Below are 11,952 nucleotides of genomic sequence, written 5' to 3' on the forward strand. Positions count from 1 at the left end.
CTTTTCTGTGGATTTTTACACTGGCTTCCGTGCTTAGTAAATCAAAACCCTTAAGAATGAAAAGATTTCCTGGTTGCTTTCATTGAAGGATGAGGGAACCTACAGACGAGTGGCACATGGAGAGATCAAGATGGGAAATGAAAGGGCTGTGAAACATTCCAAATCTGAAATGAGTGGAAAATACCAGATATGGAATCGAGACTGGCAAAAGAAAGAGGAGCTCACTAAGAAAAAAGCAGATGGAATGATGGATTAAGTACTCTGAACCTCAGATGTGCCACTGCTGCTCCGGAGAAGAAATGACAGGTATGCTGAAGCAGCACCTCTCCCACCCAGCAGCTACAACTTGAATACCACCACTTGTTGCACAAGTCATTGTAGATTTCCAAAGTCCACGGACACAGCAGAGCAAGCGTAAAGCCTAATGCACTTTTCACTGCCTGTCCTTGTCTACTCCCCGTGACTACAAATACCCAGCCAAGTAGAACATTCAAAAATTGGCATGCCTCGTACTTTGCATTGAGTACAGCATTACAGCTATCAATGGTTGCCAGAGAGAAGTCTATTCACAGTAGAGATGTCAGCACCCAGCAGCATCTTTGGCTGAACACAATGGGAGAGAGATACATGTGCTCTTTCATATGTAAAGAGGAGATTCTCTGTAGTACACTGGAACAGCACAGAGCAAGAAGTTTCACAAGGTCATCGCCTTTGCTGCACCTGTTGTAGAAACATATTAAAAACTTGCGTATTTTCAGCATTTTTATTTTAGGCATTCTCAGAACCACTGAAATGTACAACCTAGAACAACCTAGGAAAGCAGTAGGAATTATAAAAACTTTAATGTACTGAACTTCTGCTTTTATGTCGTCATGATCCCAAATTAAGAAAGAAATATTTTATTTCAGACTGGGGTTTTTCTTTCTCTCAAAGTTCCCACAGTTCACACATATGCAAAGGAGGTCACAACAGCTGCACCTGCAAAACCCAGCACTCGGACAGTGGGTATTACCCTAGTCTGCTTTGTCGGTTGTTTCTTTTTTGGTTTGGGCTTTTTTGTTTAGATGTGGGATAAGTCTCTCACTCTAATAGAGACTGGAAAAGAGTGTGTTCCAAAGGTACTGTTTCAAAATAGTATCTTCTTATATCTCTTTTTTTGCCTTCAACCTGCTTCCAGGTAGATAAAGTATGAGAGTTATAGTAAGTCAGACCAAGTACTGCTTTGTCTGCGTCCCTGGACCGCGCTAATAGTTGTAGCATTTGGGGCAAGAGTCTGTCTCACCAAGTTGCATGCACATTTCTCAGCGTCACTGCATGCCTTCGCTTCCAATTCTTCTCTAGGGTTTCCTAGGGATTTTCCTCTTTACTACAAAGACATTCCAGGTACCTGCCCATCACCCCTCTTCTTATCACTAACACTGGAAAGTGCTAGCCAAAGCACAAATGCAGACTACTAGATGCTGAAAATCCCTTGATCAGCTTTCACTGTCTTCAAGTTTTTGGACTCAGCTGCTTTCTTACCTACTACTGCTGCCACCACAGAACAGTACTACAGCGCAACCTCAGTGCTAAGATTTATCTGCATTTGAGATTAATGACACTGACATCAGTCAACGACTCTCCTGACCATTTGCTTTCTAACAGTTGCAATATTTTTTAAAAAATCTTCTTTTCTATGACCGTATGTATCACTGGGAATGGCCAATTTAATGTAACCTGAACAACAGCTCCATATGAAAGTTCTTGTTCATTCAATTACGTTCCCTTGAAAAAGGCACGCACCCTTCAGCATAGACATCTTATCCTAAGGAAGAAAAGATGCTTAAACTGCCTGCCATTGGATTTATATGTGCTGGTCAGAAAGGTAAATCTATCAGAACAGCCAGGAACCAATACTGAAAGCGGTAAATCTGCAAGCTGAGGCCAAGGCAGAGGCCTGACGAGAAATCCAAATCATCTCATCCTGTTATTAGAGGTCACTGAGAGGTAAAAAGTGTAATAAGCCCAGAGTATCCCTTGTAAGTTTTCTGGGAGCTTCCTTACACTTCCTCAGAAGAATGTGAGTGGATCTAAACTATATGCTTAAATTTTAAGTTCTAAAGCATGTAATCATCACTGGAGAACGAAGTTTTATCTCTTAAGCCAGGTAACACCACAGGCTTTCTGAGGTGAGCGCCTGTTCTGCCCGTTCTCATTCCAGGCAGGGAATACAGGGCAAAACTCCCAAGCAGTGCCGAATCCACCACTTCTGTTTGCTAAGAGCAAGCAGGGAGAACACAAGCCTCTTCTACAAACATTTGCAGTTACCTTATAATTTGCTGGTCAAACACAGAACCAGACAATAATTTTGACTAGCTGTAAGATCCAGATTATTTTTACCCAGAGTACCTTCATTGAAGCGACTTGGAGTTATTAAGGTTACTTTATATTTAGAACAGAGATCAGAGTCTAATGTAAACAAACCAGTAGGAATCTGAATTTGCCCTAATTTGTACCAACAAAACAACACTGATTTCAGAACTTCCAATTTATCTCATGCAATTGATGAGAATATATCCACAGTTCACTGTAAAAACCCAAGATATTATTTTGGAATAGTTCCACTTAGTATATTGTATAGGTTTAAGCCAAAGGCAGATCTAGTTTTCAGCTCTACACTGGAAATCCTTTTCCACCTATACAGTAATAATGAAAACAGCAGACATCTTTCACTAAAAGAAATTATTTTACAGGGTTTTCCAGAACCAGGGTCAAGCTTTTTACCTAGGTATTTTGCTCCAGGCAGGGCTTGAGACCCTATAAGCACTCATACTCTCTCTCAAATGCCTTCTTGCACAAAAAACGCAAGCAGACTAAAAAAAGAAAAAACCAACCAACCAAACAAAAAACCCCAAACAAAACCAAACCCAAACAACCCAGCCATGAAGATGCTTAACGCTCTCAGCTCATGCTTATTGTAGAAGTAACTGCACGACTGAGCCTGTCGCAGGATCAGGCTCTTGCACATATGGAACCAGAAATGCAGCTGAGGAAGGTCTGCAGGCTGCAGTGAGGAACACCCATTTGTTCTACTTCAGTAAAATCTGAAGTTTCACATTCACAATCATTTCCATTTGTATCTCTACTTCAGAGGTTTCTCACATGTCTCTCCACACTTTTACTTACCATATTTTTACAATATGTGCCCTGAGGAGAAAACTACCATACCTTCAAATCCTAGTACTTGTCCTGAATGAAGTACTATGGTCTGAATGAATAGCATCTATCACAAAAAGTAATTATGGACTTCTGCAGTCTCATGGTTATTTTTCTCATACTTAAAACCAAAAATCTAACAACCTGTTTTGCAATAGTGCTTCACACACAATAATCTTGCAAGAAAAAAAAATCTGTAAAGAAATAAAAATAAAAAATTACAGCCTCATGGTGGGGAACTACAGCCTCATGGTGAGGATTTGATGGCATTATTTCAGGTATACTGACAGAAGAATTATTGCTATTGGCAGTGGATTCTTACAAGTTAATACGCCTCTATGAGCCAAACAGGATTTTAATGTGTTGCCTAATTATTAGAAAAATTGCATCAGTGAGTTATCCTTGAGTTTATAAAAGTGTATTATTAAACATGAAAATTTGTATCAACTATATATATTAAATTTAAGGTGCATATCAAAACAAGCTTCATTTCTACAGTTAAATTTATTCATTTTTATTAGATTGCAGCAAAGAACGTTGGTTTTATTACAGATCTGTATTTTACAAAGTCTCCCCAAAGACTTCTTTCTGTAGAAGTAAAAATATATTTGTATCATTTTTGAGAAGATGATTAGCATGGGGCCCTCACTCTAATCTATACTGTGGATTAATCTCTTAAATCTGGGCAATCTGTTTTTAAATAAAACACATGATAAAGTATTTATGAGGTGAAGAGAACTCCTCAAGCAAAATTTGTTTGGGTTCAAAGACTTCTCACACTACCTTTATCACGTATTGTGCTTTCCTTGGCTTTTCTAAACCTTTTAACCTATGTCACAATTTAATAATCACTATTTAATAATTATAATCATTCCCTTATTAACTGGGTATTTCTTTTTGTTCTTCTAAGGCACCCTGTAGTTCAAGACAAGGAAATCTCTTTGTTGATTAGTTATTTAAGACTAGCAACAATAACTATGCTGGAAAGAAAGGTGCTTTGAGAGGATTACACAGAGCTAGTTCTCAACAGCACCAAGCCGAGAGCAGCAAATTACAAATCCAAGTACTTCATTGCATGTAACCAAATTGGCTGGTTGAAATGCTAATTGCCTTTCAGCAAAGCTAAAGGCAGACAGGGGACCCCGTGCTTCAGAGAATGACATGCATTTTTTACCCCACGTCTGCACCATTGTCTTGCTGAGAATTATTCAAAATCTATTCATAAAGGTAGCTCTTTTCCTAACCTTTAAAAATGTGGGAAATTTCCAAAGCTCTGACCAATACCTCAGATCTGTTGCTCTGCCAAACCCACAACAGATGGCTGAATTAAGGCCATGTTAAATCCTTAATGAAGCAAAGCTTGAAATAATTCAGAGCAGTAACATATTGGACCAGTCCAGGGTAAGTGACTGAGAAGGAAGTTTCTTTTGCTATCTTAAAATGAGAATCATCCCTGTACTCTAGCTGACAAGTCTCTCCTAGATACAAAAGGAGATAACCAAACAAAAATCTCGTGGTATATAAAAAGATATTGCTATAACTTTCCAGAGGATATTCTGTCTTCAACTTGCTAAAAAATCCACAAACACAAAAGTTGCAATGAACATGGAAAGCATCTTCTCTGTTGTTTAATTTTATCAGAAAAATTTAGCCTGTCAAATAAGCCTGTTTAAATAAGTACAACTTTGTCTTAATAGCAACCTTGGTTTGGACTTACCAATTATTTCAGTAAAAGGTATATAAACAACTTTAACTAGTTTTATAGGAAATATTCATAAGCCAATCTATGAAACAATGTTTTTCCTATTTTAAGCATATTTCAGAACTCCAAATTCTTTCTGCTAACAGCCATCGGTTCTCATGCGTTGAGTAAACTCAATCTTTAAAATGTTTATTGACACAAAGTATTTTCCAGTGAGATTCTTCACTGAAAGACTTAGGCAAGTCAGGCTTTGCAGAAATTTGTCATTCAATAACTCTTTCCAGAGTAAAATAAGTTACAATGAGTCCACCTGGAATAAGATAAATGGCCTGTAACATTGCTTCCACCTGTCAAACTTTTTTTCCTAGGAAACAGTAATATAGCTCCTATTAGATAGACCTAAGTTTTTAATTTCTGGACTTATGACAAATGCCTACAATGGACAGCCGTGGTTCCAGAAGCTTCAATTTGATGAGGGAGATTTTACATAGCAGTTGAGTCTTAATACCCATTGAAAAAAGTACTCAGATACCACGTATGAATATTTCTAGCAAGGAAAAGTGTTATATTCACCTTTATATACGACAGTCACCATAACTAAATCAGCCAGTCTTGTAGAATGGAAAAGCAAGCACAATTTCTACAAATGAGTAAAACCAATCAATAGGATTACACATGTAAAAATAGTTATGTATGTGTTATATCTTTAGGAAGTCCAGGCCTAATACTCCCCAAGAAAAGAATTTCAGGATATTCTTTGTATTTTCTCTTGCTTACCTACATTTTTGTATTTCTTAGTGAACAACTAAATTGACCCAATGCCAAGAACACATTGGAGGAGGCTGGCCAAGAAAGAAAAAAAAAAAAAAGTGAGAGCAGGGTTATCCATCAATAAAATGAAGCTAAACTGCATCAGATACCCTATGTCAACTAATAGCAAGAGTCAGACATACAGTCTACTGTTTCGATGCTTCCAAAAACATCTTAGGCTAAAAAACTTTAGATGTAGTTGAGACAAATTTTAACTCTCCCTTTCTTCAAAGTGTGATGCCGGGACATACTTTTCCATCAAGTTTTCAATGAAATATTCTAAAATAAAAGTTTTGTTAAGCTTATAGACCATTGCTGGGTACTTTCAAAAATACAATAATTAATAAGCACCTCATCATTACCATGTTGTAATTCTGAACAACTATGGTAGTTGTGTAACAATATCAAAGGTGATTTGTGGGTCACCAATATTTTTCTCCCAAATTGCCATAAATTGTTTGCATCCCATGACTGTGATCCTTACAGACCTCTGTAGTAGTATTCTTCTTTAGCGCTACACACTAAAGCTATATGCTTTCATAGCTTTTCCAATAGTTCAGTTTCAGTCATAGTATTCACATGTTAAGTAAAATATGTGTGTAAGCATTTGCAAACTTAAGCACTCTTATTTTTTTTTAATGGAATTCCAAAAGCAAATAAAAAAATCCTGGAAGACAGTAACTTTAAATAACAAAAATCCATGTATATTACACGTTTTAGTAACAGGTTATGATTTAGACCTGATTCTGAAAATGTCATTCAAACAAACTCACAATAATTTCCAAGGGAAGTATTGCAGCGTAGGTTTGAATGCATAAGTATCAATCTTATTCACTAGTATCAACTCTTTAAAACTCATCGAGTTTTATTTTTCAGCCTTAAAAATGCTGACAGCCCAAATAAACTGCCCAGCACTAGATCTCACAAAAGCAAATATCATTTTTCCCGTTGATTTCCATGTGACCAGGACACAGACCACAATAACAAGCTAATAAGCATGTGCTGCCATTATCAATGTTAATTAGTTCACTCAGATGCAAATTTAGTAAATACCTTTGATTTCTTCATTTAAAGCTATTAAAACACTAAAGTGTATTAGAAAGCTAGTAAAGCACAAACTGGTATGTTAAAAATCAATAACTACATAAATATTAGTAATAACAACAAATCAGAAAATAAAAATTCTACACCCTTGAAATACGTTGGCTTTCACATTATCAAATATTTGGCCATTTCAATTCTAAGCCTAATATGCCACAAATTATTTTATTTCCTTAGGAATCTGGTTCTCCTTTCCACATGGCAACACTGAATACATTTAGAAGGAGAAAGCTTGTTTTAGGCTTCAGGGACAGATAGACTAAATATAACACATTCTACCTACAGTTATTAAACTGACCTCATGGCAGATTCTCAAAATGCTGAGTATTTAACTGAAAGACTCATTCTAGAAGATGTGTGCAAAGCATTATCAGAAAAAAACACTTTTGGCTTCTATATAATTAATAAGATTTTTTTTTAAATCACATGTTATTTCACATCTGCACTATAAAGCAATTATAGACTCATTAAAAAACAATGACTGATGTTTGGCAAGCAGTTCCGTATACATTTGATCTTAACTTTATCTGGGCTAGCCAGAGTGAATTATGCAATGTCTTATACAGAATCAGCATATCAAAAGCAAGAAACACGACCAGTATTTCCAATTGTAATCACTTATGTGTCATATTTTAATTATTAACATGTTTAAAAGTCATCCGTTATCAGATGATGATTTGAAAAATTCATTCCTACTTTTAACTCACTCTCCTCTGCAATACAAAATGCATATGCAGCTCCTCCACTTCTTTTACTTTCATCTAATTTAAACAGTCAAATTAGTGTTTTGCACATTTTTGAGAGTTAAAATTTGCCAGCTGGGACACTTCAGACCAAGTTTCATCCTGATATGATCTCCTGAGAATAGGATTTTCCATTGGAAAGAGTATTGTCTCCACCTGCCCTGCTCTGCGGAGCAGAAAGAGGAGCTGCTGGAACAACAGAAACCTTAGCAGACTCTCACTATCCAGTCGGCACTCACGGGTGAGCGACACGCTCGCTGTCTGCCGCTACTAAAACCCTGTCCCTGCTCCAACAGGTGCTGCTGGCAGAACCCTGGAGCTGGACAGAGAACATCCATGCAGCTGATACAGGATGCTTTCAAAGCAACTACCCCCTCAAAGATACAGACAACAAACCTACCTAGACCCGGGGACATGGACATCCACGTCTTCTGGACTCAGCCAGCCGCCTGCACGCTCTGTCACTCACGCATTATGCATTCCCCTCTCCTACTCCTCCCTCTGCTCCGCGCAGCGTCCAGCACTCTCCTCCCTCTCCTGACTCCTGCTGCCTTCCCACTGCTGTGGAGATAAAAGGGGGTGGGATGGAACAGGACAAATTTTTTTCAAATCCCAGGAGTTGCCCCTGCGCCGCTGTAGTTGAGACAGAGCTAGCCCCTCTGGTCACTGCCTCGGCAGTCCTTCAACTTAGCTAGGACTGCATGGTTTTGTGACTAAAGGCAGCAAAACTGGCAGGTTTTCTTACTGGATTATGACAGATTTTGGATTCAAGTCCATGGCAGCACCAGGACATGCAGCTCATCTTAATTCACAGATATTCAGTGCTCGGCAGGGAGCAACAATTTCTAATCCTAGATCAAGCACTCCAGATTCAGTAATTTCTCTAATTAATATTGAATTTACATTTTATGGTCATTCCAAGCAAATCCTGAGTCATAGCAGAGATACAAAGACACAAAGGTGACACTTGGATCTTGCCAAGGTTGGCCCACAAACTCCCCAATACCATTTAATGGTAAACAACTGTCGAAATTCCTACTTATCCAATAAATGTTGATGTATCTAAGCCCCAAAACATATAAAATACTGAATTTGAAGGAATTTCACTTAGTCCCTTTTATAGAGTCTTCACTGTATTTCCAGAACCTGTGAGATAGCTACTACATCTTAAAAAGTGGAAGTGCTATTGCAAATGAATGCAGCAGCACAATTTCATGTAGCTGAATCCAGTTAGATGCACTAACACTCCCATGCATCCCTTGTACAAATTGGAACCATCCTATCAACTTTTTAAAAAGCATCAATTCCAACTGCAAAGAAATCCAACTCCCAATACACTCCTAGTCTACAACAGTGCCCAACCACATATCGGGTACTTTGAGCTTGCTGGATCCTGCATATTTTTTTTGATCCCAAATCCTCAGACTGTTCTGTCAAAACAGTACTCCTAAGTAGGTCGAAAAATCATGCCTCTGATACAACTCGGTGCAAAAGCAATGTAACAACCAATATGCATCTAACATGAAACTTCAAAAATGCATCTTTTTAAATCCCATATTGCTTATCAGCATTGAAAACACAGAATCTAATGTAAATGCCTATTTTAATACATGTTAGCATATAAGTATTTAGAAAGAAATCCAAATACAACTCTAGCCTAATTTTAGATATTAATACTCACAGCTTTATTTCAAGTTTGCAGCACATTTACAGAAAGGGTAGAGGGAAATGTTAAGCACAAAACAGGACTCTGTCCTGAATGAAAGCAGAATGATTTTTACCTTTGCTATAGTTCACTGAGAAGTCATGGATTTCTAATGAGCCTCCTTTGCTTTGTTTTTAATTTATTTGGAGCATATGGAAAAAGCAATCACAGTGATAGAAATCATGAAGAGAGGAAGCACTGATTCTGCTAAGGCTAATAAAATCTTTGCATACAGAAGGAAGAATACAGAAGTACTAGGGCCAAAGAAATGACAGGATCTAGAAGACTCTGTGCCTTCTGACAGCATTAGCCTGGTCATTACATCAATACTGTGTAGAGTTATGGTGATCACAATTTGGGAATAAGGTAAAGAAACAGGAAAAGGCAAAGAAGATGCTTGAGAATAAGGAGAGGTTTGAAAAGCTACTTGGTAAAAGACCCAAAGACCTCTAGAAGTATTTTGCTTATAAAAGTAAAAGCAATGCCTCAAAGTAGAAAGCATTCAACCTCCCATCAGCCACCCCATCTAAACTAGTCACGCAGCAGAATGGGATGAACTACCTCTAAGAGGTGCTTATTTCTCTCCTCTGACTCAACAAGGAGTCCAAATTACTACCTTAGGCTACCACCTAACGTTTGGATAATGTTAGGTAAAATGGATCTCTGGATTTACTCTGTATATAGCTACAGAGAAAATGAACGTTGATACATAAAAATCTGTGGTATAACAGATAAAGTCATAGATGATCCAATATGCAAACACAATAGTAGACACATTGATATATTTATCAGAACAAACTCCAGTTCTCAAGAGTGAAGGAAACAATTCACTGGAATGACTCACCAAGCATTATAATAAAATATCTTTTTTTAAAAAAACCACAAATGTACTTTTTTCTTCTAAAAAGCTATGCTGTGCACCTAAAAGGAATTGAGGTGTATGACAATCTGTGTTTTATGTCTGATCACATTTTGCAGTATGGGTTTATCACATTTTGGGTTTATTTATAACTGTATTTTTGATCAATACTTTATTATGCATTATTCCCGTGCATCATCTCCAGTTTTTCTGTCCAGAAGAAGAGAGTAAAAACCAGTCCTTCAAAGGCCCATACTAATAATGCCAAATTTTGCATTAGACAGAACTTAACATATAAGCATGAAAGGCAAGTAGTATGTTTTTCAACATCATACCGTTACTATTTTCCTATCTCAGCCTCACAGTCTAGATCCCATATTGTTTTTCCTCTCTGGATCAACAAGTGGAAAGGATACTTGAGGTATCAGATTCTTTTTATTCTATACTGTTGTTTCATTACTTCACATTGTCCTTTTTTCATCCAGTTTCTGTGGGAAGTTTAGCTCCCACCAATAGCTATCAACCTGCTCGGTATCAGAGGGGTTGCCTTAATAGTCATCAGTTTTCAATTACAGCAGACCTGAGCACATTAAATTTTGCTAATTACTGAGCAAGAAAACAAAGGAAGAGTGAGAACTCAGACTTGGGCTCACAAATTCACATGGCTACTTTCATGGAGTCTTTCAACAAAACTGCATTCAGTACCAAAATGACCGTAGCTTTTGCTACTCTCTCCCCTTCAACACGTGGTACTCCATGTTTTCTCTTGATCCTTGAGGATTTTCCAATTTTTCTTCATTTTCATCACACTGCTGCAGAGACCCATGCTTTCCTTTGTTGCACACGAGGATGAGACAGAGCTCCCGGGGCATTTTGTCAATGGTGGTCCTCAACCAGCTGGAAGGTTACTGGTGATTGACATGAGACACTCCATACACACTTCCAACAGCTCAGCATGCTGCCCACACAGTGCTCTCGGCCCTTAGAAATGTTAGGGATAAACAATCACGCCTCATATTGGACCTACAATAGATCTGGCTTTGCACAGAACTATGCCTCCAGGTCAGCCTTAACTTCTCTTTTCAATAAAAAACAGTAAATAAGGTGTACTAAGTACACCCCTCAATTCTTTGTTTGTTTGGATTTCCTTTGTTTTGAATTCATTAGAACTCTGCAAGTTAAAAATGGCTCTGCTGTGAGTAAACCAATATTGAAAGCAGCAGCAATAGAATCAATGGACTCCAGTTTGTTTGTTTGTTTTGAAATCTTGCCTTTTCCCTTTATTGGCATCATCTGAAAGGAAAGACCAGAGAAGAGGGAGTTAGAAGAAGAAACAAATCCCTGAGAAGGAAAGCACAACTTAAAGGAGCAAGAAGAAAAAAATCCAAACAAAGGCCTTCAGAAGGGAGCATTTTCTCTTCTTGTTTACATTTTTGTTTCTATTAAGAAAGATTTTTGTGTTGTATGAAGGCCATTTTGTTTTCAATCACAAGTATTGCAATCTTAATCTACTAATATTAGAAAGCAAAAATAAATGTCAATAATCAAATTTTCTGACTATCCATAAATGCCGCTAAAATTGAGATTTCTTTTCACAAGAAATTTTTCATCTGGCATCCAAGCTTCCAAATTCTCGGCTAAGCATTTATTTGGATACAAGTAGCAAACAAGGAGATTCCAATAATTTTGAAATTTTGGTCCTGCACAGATTTTCACATTGGTCTATCACCTTTTCTGGTACTTCAGCCAAAGCAGATTGAACTACTCAGAATTACGAATATTAAGCATGTGCATAGCTCTTTCATAGACCTATGTATTAAAATACAGCAGACACAAG

Source organism: Balearica regulorum, chromosome Z (assembly GCF_011004875.1).
Source record: "Balearica regulorum gibbericeps isolate bBalReg1 chromosome Z, bBalReg1.pri, whole genome shotgun sequence".
Classification (NCBI taxonomy): domain Eukaryota; kingdom Metazoa; phylum Chordata; class Aves; order Gruiformes; family Gruidae; genus Balearica; species Balearica regulorum.